The 13,951-nt window shown below is 38.9% G+C and overlaps 1 long non-coding RNA gene across 1 annotated transcript; it reads right to left on the bottom strand.

Annotated features, from left to right (window-relative positions):
• Positions 1-3,947: 3,947 nt before the first annotated feature.
• Positions 3,948-5,519, bottom strand: LOC104101901 (uncharacterized). Its single transcript, XR_687573.4, has 2 exons — positions 5,006-5,519; positions 3,948-4,376 (listed from the first exon to the last, which is right to left on the bottom strand). It is a non-coding gene; the product is annotated as an uncharacterized lncRNA (long non-coding RNA).
• Between the last annotated feature and the right edge of the window lie 8,432 nt (positions 5,520-13,951).

Here is a 13,951-nt window from a genome sequence, read left to right as displayed (position 1 = left end):
AAATTTTGACTGTATAGAATTGGAAGGAATTAACAGAGTATTCGAATATGTTGTCGCCTGTAGAAGCGGCAAAAATTCACATACGTCATGCTGGGTGCCCATGCTCGCCCGACACAAATGCCTGTACAAGTAGGCGAGAACAGCAGCACCCCAGCTTTACTGGGGTAAATCATCTAGCAGCTGAAGATAATGAAGAAATCGCAAGCTGACTAGGTTCCCCGAAGTGTTCAGGAACAAGACCCCCCCCCCCCAAACAGAAGGAGCAGCAGCAACCTCGTATACCGGTGAATATGCAAATCATCTTTCTACCCGGTGATGTTGGGGTGCAATATCTCCAAATGTTGTCGAATAGCTGTCAAACTCAGGCGAATGGCCCTTGAGTGTGCAATCTCATCATGTGGCCTGAAACCAGTGAGCTGTTGCAGCATGTCCAAATACTGCCCACGCGTCATCTCTTTTATGGCCTGAGGCAGTGCAACGGGCAGTCTATCAACATGCATCCCATATAAAACCTCCACGTCCTGCGGCGTGATGGTGGCCTCGCCAATGGGCAGGTGGAAAGTGTGCGTCTCCGGTCGCCACCGCTCTATCAGGGCCGTGATCAAAGACCAGTCGAGCTGCAGCCGCCCGATCTCCAAAATCCTATAGAAGCCCGTATCCCGCAGGCGCTGGACTACACAGGGATGGAGATCTCTGTCCTTCATAAAATCTCACATGTCGTCCACTCTCCTGGTGCGGATAGTCTGGGCCAGTAACTCTCCCTCTCATACGTAGGCGGACCTATGATCGCCCTGTAACACTAATAGCTCATCGAAGACAGGTCCGGGATGCATATGCGGCACCATCCATGTCGTCTACTGTAAATTAAACAATATTAATTGTATGTTTGATCTGTAAATTAAAATTATTTTTTATAATTATACAATATTTAATTGGACAGAGTATATATCTATGGGTTCCATGCTCGATATTTGATGCCCAGTAGCACCAAGCTATCCTGAGTTCTTGTATGTGTCAATTTTATTATTTTCGTAATTTTGTATGTTTGATCTGTAAATTAAATAATTATTTTTTAGAATTATACAATATTTAATTGGACAGAGTATATACCTATGGGTTCCAAGCTCGATATTTGAAACTCATTAGCACCAAGCTATCCTGAATTCTTATGTGTGTCAATTTTAATATTTTCATAATTTTGTATGTTTGTTTTGTAAATTAAATAATTAATTTTTATCATATTTAATTGGACAGAGTATATACCTCTGGGTTCCAGGCTCGATATTTGAGACCCAGTAGCACCAAGGTATCCTTAATTCTTATGTGTGCCAATTTTAATATTTTTATAATTTTATATGTTTATTTTGTAAATTAAATAATTAATTTTTATCATATTTAATTGGACATAGTATATACCTATGGGTTCCAGGCCCGATATTTGAGGCCCATTAGTACCAAGCTATCCTGAATTCTTATGTGTGTCAATTTTAATATTTTTATAATTTTGTATATTTGATTTGTAAATTAAATAATTATTTTTTATAAATTGGGCAGAGTTTGTGTTTGATCTATTAGTATAAAAGATACTTAAACTACATGAATTCTATGCTAAAAGGCTCTACATTTTATTTCGCTCAAAAGGGCACTAGTCTTTAAGCAAATAAATAATCTAAACTAGATAAAAATAACAAATATATTTTAATCACAAAACAAACACAAAACACTAATATCTTAGTCCGGATAAAAATAACATACTAATTTAATCGCAAAAAAATACAAAACAACATGGAAACACATCCAAAACAACTAATATGCATTATTATACGAGTTTCGACATAAACTAAATCGGAATACCTCGATTTATGTTTTTCGAAAAGTCGATGAATTGAAAATTTGAGCCCGAAACCAGGAAACCATAACAATAAAAGGCTTGGCTAGGATGTGGGACCTACAATCTTATCTTTTTGTGTGACGGGTGGGGTCCACTATAATTTTTTAGAAGAAAATTATTTTTTTTGGGGGGGGGGAGGGGGAGGAGGATCGATTCAGAATTTTGAAATGTGGGGGGTCGTCTCGTTCGAATGTGGGGAAGAAGGAGGGGGACTGTTTATTTATCTATGTATAACGCGGTATATAACTGCGCTATACATATATAGCGCGGTTATATACCGCGCTATGCATAGTTATCTTATTAGCCATGTATAACGCGGTTGACAGTGGCATTATATATATAGCGCTATTTTTAAACACACATTTCCGTCACAGTTGTCCAAAAGAACACAAATGGGTTCTGAACTCCAATCTATTTGTAAAACTTTTATGTAACTGTATGGAAAAGTGTGCAGTGATTAATGATGACATAAGTAAAGGGGCAATTTAGTCTAAGACATTTACAAATTTAAACATGAGCTACAGTAAAATTCTATTTTGACCAATCATTATGGTCCATTTTAAATGAAATTACGATTTTACCCTTTGAATCCCAAGGAGGCATATTGACCTGTTGCCTGCTTATTCCCCCGTATTAATAGATAGAAATGTAACCCCGTTTTTAGCACGTAAATATTTTCATTTTCTTGGTGTATGGATCTAGGAGATCCAATTTTCACGTATTCGAAAGCCCTTAAATGAAAATATTAAGATGACATAGTCTAAGATAAAGGGTGTGCTTGGTATGACGGAAAAATATTTTTTTATTTTTCACTGTTTGATTGCACAAAATAGTTTGAAAAATATTTTTCTAGATATCACATTTTTCTGAAATTGGAGGAAAATAATTTTCCTATAAAAATTTATGAAAACATTTTCAAAAAACTCCATCTATCCTTACATCTAATCCCACCCCTCCCCCTTCTCTCCCACCCCCTCTTCAAAAAAGTTTTTTTCTTCTTCAGATTTTATTTTTTTTCTTTTTCGTCACCACCTACCTTGCTAACCCCTCCCCCTCCCCCCGATTTTTTTTTTTTTTTTTTTGTATTTTCAGTTTTTTGTAAAAAAAAATTCTATAGCACCCCCACAGACCTCCCTAACGCCCCAAGCCTTGATTGTCCCCCCTTCCCCTCCCCCACAAATTTATATTTTCAGTTCTGATTTTTTATTTTTCAGTTTATAGGTTCGAAATTTTACGAATTCCAAAGTCATAAGTTCGGAGGTTTATGTATTTTGAAGTTTGCGAGTTTAGAAATTATAGAATTTACGGGTTCGGAAGTTTAGCGGTTCGGAAGTTTATGAATTTTGTGGGTTCAGAAGGTTGTTGGTTCGAAAGTTTGTGGCTTCAGCAATCGGCCGAATGATTGTTATTCCACTTACGGTTTGTATCTAAATTATCTGTGGATACTATCACTACTAAAAATTACATATTTACCGACGCAAATTACCGACGGACGTCCCTCGGTAACAAGGCTTTACCGAAGGAAGTCCGTCGGTAAGTGGTAGGTAGGTAAATCCTTCCTCGGTAAAATAAACCGACAGATTCCGTCGGTAATTACTGATGGACCCCATCGGTACATTTCTGACGGATATCCGTCGGTATATTATAAAATAATATCATATTAATAATATCAATACCGATGGATATCCATCGGTAAATTAAAAATAATAATTTAATATTACCGACGGATACCATCGGTAAATTTAGAATTTTAATTTAGTAATTTAAAAATTAAAAATATGAATAAATTCATATTCCGATGAATATCCGTCGGTATTTTCAACAAAATTTGAAAATTTTGTTCAAGTCTACCTACGAACTCTCTCGCTAATTAAGAATTCTGGATTGAAAATGAATAAGTGTTCTGACGGACTCTGTCAATAAGTCCCTCAGTAAATCTGGTACATTTTTGGCAGAGAAAACTTATTTTTTGCTGCACCACCTGCCAGCCAGAATATTACAATAGACATGCCAATATTATAATAGAAGCAGAAATGCAACCACAATAAAACACAAATTAATGACAACAAAACTTTATAAACTATCCAAACATCCAAATTATCCCATCAAAACTATCCAACCAAACTTCAAAATGTAATATTCAAAGTTAACATCCAACTAAACAACAATCCAACTAAACAACAATCTAACCAAGCATAAAATCACTCCTCATCTTCGGATTCTCCCTCGTCTTCTTCATTATTTATATTATTTCCATCATTTTTATCCTCTTCATAAATGTGGCTTTTTGGCGGAGAGCGGGGCAGGCCTATTAAGTGGTTCACTTGAGCCTTGAGGGGCACGATGTCATTCCTAAGTGCGTCTCTAATCTTCTCTTCATGCTTTCTTTTTTCTCGTTCATCCGCATAGTTCCTAGAAAGTTGTTGAATCATTTACCGCATCTCCTCAAGGTCCTCATTTTGCACGATGGTGGATGTCCCAATACCTTGTAATCCACAAAAGAGAAGTTAAAAAAATACACGAAGAGTTAGAATGGAATAATTCAGCACCTAACTTCATAAACTTCAACCTGGGAACATCGACTACCATACATACCATGAAGTAGAAACTTCGGCTAAGTTTTGAGCAACATACTACTTTCACTAGATATAGGGATACTCTTAATATGTGAGGCCTTTTGAGAAAAATTGTGCAGACTTTGCCCAAATTAAAACGGACAATATCACGGATCTTTGAAGTTAGTCCTCAAAGTTAAATGTACTTTATACCGCTTCTCTTATATTGCCATAGTTTTTCTCTAATATTTGGTAAATGGAAATAGTAGTGAAAGAAAATTAAAGGAGATCGAGAGTAATAATAAACTAGAATGCAAATAAGCTACTACAATATATTTGCTATTTAATTTAGGTGAATGAAAAAGAAAAAAGAGTATACTATCAAGTAATTACCATAAAATTATAGAGTAACTAAAAATCTGTATGTGATTGTAATTAAACTAAACTAAAAGAAATAAAGAATCATATTTTAACCAAAACATCATACCATATCATTCCAATTTCAGCATGTTGTATAACAATCTTGAACGCACATTAAGTAAGAGATGAGAGGAAATACCTAAAGTGCAGAATCTCAAGGAGAACGCCATTTAAGGCGAGATAAAAAAAGTAAGAAACTCGGCAGCGCAGATCCAACAGAAATTAGCACACAAGAATCACAAATTTGAGCTTTGACAGCTTGTAGAAATTCGGGAAGAAAAGGAATCAAACTTTTCTCTTCAAATCCCAACGTCCAGTTCTTCTTTCTGTTTTTTTTTTAGAATTCCATATCTCTCTTCGAGTCCAAAGAGATGTGAGAGGAGAAAAGGTGTGAGCAGTGGCGACTGGATTTGGCCGAGCTCAGGCGAGCCATGGACGTCGGCAGTAGCGTCTGAGAGCTTTCTTGTTTTGGAAGGATGGGGTTGTTGCTCGTGTCTCTCTTGTGCTAGGTTTTCGGCTGGAATTGACCAAGGGGAATGGGGGTCGGCGGCTAGGAGAATGAAGATGGAGAAGGGGAAGGCTAGGGTTTTTTGGTGGGGGAAGGGATCTGATCTTTTCTCTCTTGTGAAGAAAGGGGAATTATAGGGATAGAGGGATTTGGGCAAGGCGGGTTTGAGGGGATTTGGGCTGCAAGAATTGTCTTTGGCCCAAATTTAAATAAGACCAACATATTCCTTTTTTTTTTTTTCAATTTAATAATATATTTAATAAACGTAATTAAATTCTAAAAATGCTAAATAAAGTCAACTAATATTTAGCATTTTGAAGTCAACTAAAACTTTACTTATTAAAGTTTTCCTTATTTGAACGACTACACAAAACAATCTAATATTTAGAATATCAAAATCAATTGCACTTGCCATATACAATATTATAATACTAAAAATATTAATGTTTCCGTGTTATATTTCCTAAGAGGATGTGCATATAATTAATGGAAGTAAACGGACAAACTTATAATAGAATAGCCCGGCCATAATTTGAAAACTAACAAAGGCAGCAAAATTTTGATATTAAAATAGCTATATAATTAAGCTCTTAATTAACTGATTAAAAAAATTCAATTGAATTCAAAAATAATCTCTTATCATTTTACTTATTTATTTTAAGCATATGCTAGTTAATCCAAAAATTAAGGAGACAATCACATAACTTCGATATTAAAAAAAGAGAGAGTAGAATTTGCATATATATATATTTAGTAGCTTTTAGTATTAGTCTCACATGAATTTACCACATAATCAGTTTACTAGCTAATAATTAAATGACTATTTTGTCTAGTATAAAATTCATTTTTAAGGGTATAAGCTAATTAATTATCACTGATACACTTCTACGTAATGTAATTACCAATTTACCATATAATTGAACCTAACATTACTTAAGGATACTAGCTAATTAATTATTAATATTAATTAACGATGTAACTAATATATTTCTACTTACTTTAGTTATCAATTTAAAATTCACGTATACCATTAATAAACTTCTACTTAGTGCATAATTAACAATGTATAGGCTAGTGAATTACTAACACTACTTAAAGATATATCCTTAATGCATACACTTCTACTTAGTATAATTATCAATATCTATAAGCTAATTGTAACTATTACACTTCTATACTTAATGTAATTATCAATGAATTACCTAATAAATTATTAATATTAATTAACGATATAGCTAATATAGTTTTACTTACTTTAGTTGTCAATTTAAGATAATTAAACAATCACCAATATTTATCAAGTATACCATTAATAGACTTCTACCCACTGTGTAATTATCAATGTATAGGCTAGTGCATCACTAACATTACTTAAGGATATATTCTTAGTACACTTCTACTTAGTGTGATTATCAATCTATAAGCTAATTACAACTATTACACTTTCTGCTTAGTGTAACTATCAATAAATATATATATATATATATATATATATATATATATATATATATATCAATTATTAACATTACTTAACGATACCATTAATAAACCTTTATGTCACGATCCGAAAATTTTCACCAACGGGGTCGTGATGGCGCCTAACATTTCACTTGTTAGGCAAACCAACGTTAGAGAATCGTTAAACCAATTCCTTATTCCCATTCAGTAATTAACAATAATTAACTAAGATGAAATATAATAAGTACGGAATATTATAAAACTGTATTAATTACTACCACCCGGATCTGGAGTCACAATTCACAAGCATTCTAGAATTTGCTACAAGTAATAGTAAAAAAAAATACAACTGTCTGAATGAAAGAAACAGTAGAACAAAAAAGATAGACGGGGACTTCAAGGTCTGTGAATGCCGACAGATCTACCTTGAGTCTCCAGACAGCGGACCAATAGCAAAAGATCAACCCGAGCCGGTATAAAAATCTGCACAGAAAGTGCAGAGTGCAGTATCAGTACAACCGACCCATGTATTGATAAGTATCGAGCCTAACCTCGACGAAGTAGTGACGAGGCTAAGGCAAGACACCTACAAATCAACCTGTACAATTTAACAATGTATATGCAAATAACAAAAATGAAGAACTAAACAGAAAATGTCGGGAAGGGATCATACTGAGGGGAATACAAGATAAAGGATTACAACAGAATGATCACCGGAGCATACAATATACCATGAATCAACAGGAATAGTGAATACAGTAAGAAAAAATGCACGGCATCACCCTTCGTGCTTTTACTCTCAATCTCACCATAAAATTAATAGAAATGGTATGGCATCACACTTAGTGCATTAACTCTCATATCATGGCACATCATCACATTTCGTGCATTAACACTCACAATATGGCACGGCATCACCCTTCGTGTATTAACACTCACAATATGGCACGACATCATCCTTCGTGCATTAACATTTACAATATGGTACAGCATCACCCTTCATGCATTAACACTCTCCCTTACCATAATGTAATACATAAATAACAACAGGGAGATAGATTAATAAGTACAAACCTTACTTCAATATTTGGTTCCATAATATCAATCTCAACTTTGAAATAAAAACTCAATTATCACCAGAAAATCCGTAAACATGATATTGATGATCAATTTAACAACACTAGTATAACATATAACAATTAGGCATGGGAATGAGACAATATAAAAAAATGGAAGAAACATAGAAAAATAGGTAAATTGGCGGCGCATAAGTACTTGTCACCTCACATATACGCCGCTCACATGAATTTCACTTAGCAAGTAATCTAAGGTTCCTAATTCCCTCAAGTCAGGGTTAGACACAACACTTACCTCTCTCTGAAGGCCACTTAATTCTCAATCACAGTTTTTCTTTGGAATTTACCTCTAAACCACTCGTATTTATTCAAAAATGACTCAATAATATCAAATATTGCTAAAGAAATCAATTGTATTGCATAAATTAAATTTTTCAAATTTTCCTCCAAAAAGCAGAAAAATTGGCCTCGGGCCCGCTTGGTCAAAACCCGAGGTTCGGACCAAAATCATTTTACCCATTCATCCCCGAGCCCGAATATATAATTGGTTTTGGAATCAGACCTCAAATTGAGGTCTAAATCCCCAAATTCCCGAAATCCCTAGTTTCTATCCTAACCGATAAATTCTACCATGAAAACTCTAGATTTTAGGTTGAATTTTCAAGAAATGTAATGGGTAATTGAAAGAAAATGGATTAGAATCACTTACCAACAATTTGGGGAAGAAATGACTCTTAAAAAACCGCCTCTCACCGTTTGGTTTTTGAGAAAAATGAGTTTTGGCTAAAATCCCATTTTTTTTGGATTCTGTTAAGTGCTGGGCGACAGTATTCATCGCGTTCGCGAGAGTACTGCCGCGTTCGCGAAGGGTACTGGCTGCCAAGCCTTCGCGTTTGCGAGACCAAGCTCGCGTTCGCGATGAAGCAACGACCAAACATCCCCCCTCCACATGCTTCGCGTTCGCGACCAGGCCTTCACGTTCGCGAAGAAGACAACTTCAGCTGCCCAGTTTACTCTTTGCGTTCGCGAGAGTACCTTCGCGTACACGAAGAAGGACATGCCAGAACACAGACTCTGTAGAAAAACCAGATTTCCAAAGTCCAAAACATCCTGTGGCCTATCCGAAACTCACCCGAGCCCTCGGGGATCCAAACTAAACATGCACACAAGTCTAAAAACATCATACGAACTTGCTCGCGCGATCAAATCGCTAAAATAACACATAGAACTACGAATTTAGCACCAAATCGAATGAAATCCTCAAGAACACTTTAAAATTATTATTTTCTCAACCAAAGGTCTGAATCACATCAAATCAACTCCGTTTCTCACCAAATTTCTCAGACAGGTCTTAAATATCATAATGAACCTGTACCGGCATCCGTAACCAAAATACGGGCCCGGTACTAACAATGGCAAACATCAATCAATTCTTAAAAATAATTAATTTTCAGACTTTTAATTTTTCATCAAAAGTTCATAACTTGAGCTAGGGACCTCCGAATTCGATTCCGGGAATACGTCCAGGTCCCCTAATTCGATACGGACCCTCCGGAACCGTCAAAATACAGATCCGGGCCTGTTTACAAAAAATGTTGACCGAAGTCAACTAAAATCAATTTTTAAGACAAAAATTCTTATTTTCATTAGTTTTTAACATAAAAGCTTTTCGGAAACCTGCCCGAACTGTGCACGCAAATCGAGAAGGGTAAAAAAATGAGATTTTTAAGTCTTAAGAGCACAGATTCAAGTTCTAAAGCATAAGATTACCCTTTTGGGTCATCACAATCTCCACCTCTAAAACAATCGTTCGTCCTCGAACGGACATAGAAAAGTACCTGGGCTGGTGAAAAGGTGGGGATATCTACTCCGCATATCGGACTCGGACTCCCAAGTAGCTGCCTCAATAGGCTGACCTCTCCACTACACTCGAACTGAAGGGTAATTCTTTGATCTCAACTGGCAAACTTGTCGGGCTAGAATTGCCACCAGTTCCTCCTCGTAAGTCAAATCCTTGTCCAACTGGACAGAACTGAAATCTAACACATAAGATGGATCACCGTGATACTTTCGAAGCATGGACACATGGAATACCAGATGAACAGCTGCTAAACTAGGTGGTAACGCAAGCCTGTAAGCCACTTCTCCCACTTTCTCCAGAATCTCAAAAGGTCCGATATACCTAGGGCTCAACTTGCCCTTCTTTACGAACCTCATTACACCCTTCATGGGTGATACCCGAAGTAACACTCTCTCTCCGACCATGAATGCAACATCACAAACTCTACGATCGGCATAACTTTTCTGCCTGGACTGAGCTGTGCGATGTAGATCCTGAATAATCTTGACCTTATCCAAGGCATCCTGTACTAAGTCTGTGCTCAACAACCAAGCCTCTCCCGGCTCGAACCACCCAACTGGCGACCGACACCGCCTACCATATAATGCCTCATAGGGAGCCATCTAAATGCTCGACTTGTAGCTATTATTATAGGCGAACTCTGCAAGGGGAAAGAAATGATCCCACGATCCAAGATCTAAATAGTACACTCTGACTGCCCGTCCGTCTAAGGATGGAATGTTGTGCTCAACTCAACCCGCGTACCCAACTCAAGCTGTACTGCCCTCCAAAAGTGTGAGATAAACTGCGTACCTCGATCAGAAATAATAGATGTGGGCACACCGTGAAGACGGGCGATCTCATGAATATAGATCTCACGAATATAAATCTCTGTTAACCGCTCCGAGAAATAGGTAACTGCCACAGGAATAAAGTGCGCTGACTTAGTCAGCCTATCCCCCAATAACCCATACGGCGTCGAACTTCCTCTGAGTCCGTGGGAGTCCAACAATAAAGTCCATAGGGATACGCTCCCACTTCCACTCAGGAATCTCTATCTGCTGAAGCAAACCACCGGGTCTCTGATGCTCATATTTTACCTGCTGACAATTTAGGCACCGAGCTACGTAAGCAACTATATCTTTCTTCATCCTCCTCCACCAATAATGTTGCCACAGGTCCTGGTACATCTTGTCAGTGCCCTGGTGAATAGAATACCGAGAACTGTGAGCTTCCTCAAGGATCAACTCACGAAGCCCATCCATATTAGGCACACAAATACGACCCTGCATTCTCAAAACTCCGTCATCTCTAACAGTAACCTGCTTGGCACCACCGTGCCACACTGTGTATCTAAGGACAAGTAAATGAGGATCGTCATCCTGTCGATCTCTGATGCGCTCAAACAAAGAAGACGGGGTAGCTGTACAAGCTAGAACACGGCTGGGCTCAAAAACATCTAACCTTACGAACTAGTTGGCCAAGGCCTGAACATCCAATGCATGCGGTATCTCACCAACTGGAATATATGCAAGGCTACCCATACTGACTGACTTTCTATTAAAAGCATCGGCCACCACATTGGCCTTCCCGGGATGATACAATATGGTGATATCATAGTCTTTCAATAGCTCCAGCCACCTCCTCTGCCTCAAATTGAGTTCCTTCTGCTTGAACGAATACTGCAAACTCCGATGATCAGTGAATACCTCACATGGCACGCCGTAAAGATAGTGCCTCCAAATCTTCAGCGCGTGAACAATGGCTGCCAACTCTAGATCATGAACAAGGTAATTCTTCTCGTGAACCTTCAACTGTCGTGAAGCATATATGCAATAACCTTGCCACCCTGCATCAATACCGTACCCAGACCAATACGAGATGCGTCACAATATACTGTATAAGATCCTGAACCTGTGGGTAACACCAATACCGGTGCTGTGGTCAAAAGAGTCTTGAGCTTCTGAATGCTCACTTCACACTCATCTGACCACATGAACGGGGCACCCTTCTGGGTCAATCTGGTCAACGGGGCTACTATGGATGAAAAGCCCTCCACAAATCGACGGTAATAGCCCGCCAAACCCAGGAAACTACGAATCTCTGTAGCTGATGTGGGTCTAGGCCAGTTCTGGACTGCCTCAATCTTCTTAGGATCCACCTGAATACCCTTTGCTGATAGAACATGACCCAAGAAAGCAACTGAACTCAACCAAAACTCGCATTTTGAGAACTTAGCATATAATTGGCTATCTTTCAGAGTCTGAAGAACGATCTGAAGGTGTTGCTCATGCTCCTCTTGACTGTGGGAGTAGATCAAGATATCATCAATAAACACAACCACAAAGAAATCCAAGTAGGGTTTGAACACCCCGTTAATCAAATCCATGAATGATGTTAGGGCATTTGTCAGCCCAAATGACATCACTAGAAACTCATAATGCCCAGACCGAGTCCGAAAAGCTGTCTTAGGAACATCGGATGCCCTAATCCTCAATTGATGGTAGCCATATCTCAAATAAATCTTTGAAAACACCTTGGCACCCTGAAGCTGATCAAATAAATCATCAATCCTCGGCAATGGATACTTGTTCTTGATGGTGACTTTGTTCAACTGCCAATAATCTATACACATCCTTATCGATCCATCTTTCTTCTTCACAAACAACACCGGTGCACCCCAAGGCGAGACACTAGGTCTAATGAAGCCCTTATCAAGCAAATCTTGCAACTGCTCCTTCAATTCATTCAACTCCGGCGGGGCCATGCGATATGGCAGAATGGAAATAGGCTGAGTGCCCGGAGCTAAATCAATGCAGAAATCAATATCCATGTCGGGTGGCATCCCCGGCAGGTCTGCAGGAAACACCTATGGAAACTCACAAACAACCGGCATCGAATCTATGGAAGGAACCTCCGCACTAGAATCGAGGACATAAGCCAAATAAGCTAGACACCCCTTCTCGACCATATGCCGAGCCTTCACATAAGAGATAACCATGCTGGCAGAATGGCCAAGATTCCCTCTCCACTCTAAGCGAGGCAACCCCTGCAAGGCTAAGGTCACCATCTTGGCGTGACAATCTAATATAGCATGATAAGGTGACAGCCAATCCATACCCAATATGACATCAAAATCAACCATGTCAAGAAGTAGAAGATCTACACGAGTCTCAAGACTTCTAATGGTGACCACACACGAACGATAAACATAATCTACAACAATAGCATCTCCCACTGGTGTGGACACATATACAAGAGCACTCAAAGAATCACGGGGCACAACCAAATAGGAAGCAAAACAGGATGACACATAGGAGTAAGTAGATCCCGGATCAAATAGAACTGAAGCATCTCTACTGCAAACTGAAACAGTACCCGTGATAACAACGTCGGATGACTCAGCCTCAGGCTTGGCTGGGAAAGCATAACACCGGGGCTGGGCCCCACCACCCTGAACTACATCCCTGGGACCGCCTCTAGCTGGCTGGTCTCCACCTCTAACGGCCTAACCTCCACCTCTAACAGTCTGGCCTCTACCTCGGCTGCTTGACCCCTGCCTCTGGCTGGCTGAGCAGGTGGTGCAGCAACTGGTGCCGGAACCATGGCACGAGAACTCTGCTTCTATGAGTTGCCCGTTACCCGAGGGCAAAATCTAGCAATGTGGCTCGGATCACCACAAGTATAACATAACCTCGACTGTTGTGATTGCTGACCCTGAAACTGACCTTGTCGACCCGAATAACCACCTTGATAACTCTGGAGTGGAGGTGCACTAATATGAGCTGGTGGTGCACCGTAGGCTAGCTGGTCAGAATAATGCATCTGAGGGCCACGACCACCTGAGGCACCGTGGGATGCCTGGAGCGCTGAATGAAACGGCCTGGGAGGATGGCCTCTACCAAAAGTACTCCTGCCTCTAGATGAGGCACCGCTGAACTCACCGGAATGACGAGGCCTCTTGTCAGACCCCTGACCTCCCTGAGTAAGAACCATTTCGACTTGTCTGGCGACTTAGCAGCATGTTCGGAATTTTATTTGGAAGTCCGTAGTTAAATTAGGCATGAAATGGTTCAAAATAAGAATTTAAGTTTGGAAGTTTGACCGATGAGTTGACTTTTTGATACCGGAGTTGGAATTCAGTTCCGAAAATTTTTATAGCTCCGTTATATAATTTATGACTTGTGTATAAAATTTGAGGTC

Source organism: Nicotiana tomentosiformis, chromosome 2 (genome assembly GCF_000390325.3).
Source record: "Nicotiana tomentosiformis chromosome 2, ASM39032v3, whole genome shotgun sequence".
NCBI classification, from domain to species: domain Eukaryota; kingdom Viridiplantae; phylum Streptophyta; class Magnoliopsida; order Solanales; family Solanaceae; genus Nicotiana; species Nicotiana tomentosiformis.
This window is presented reverse-complemented; position numbering and strand designations above follow the sequence as displayed.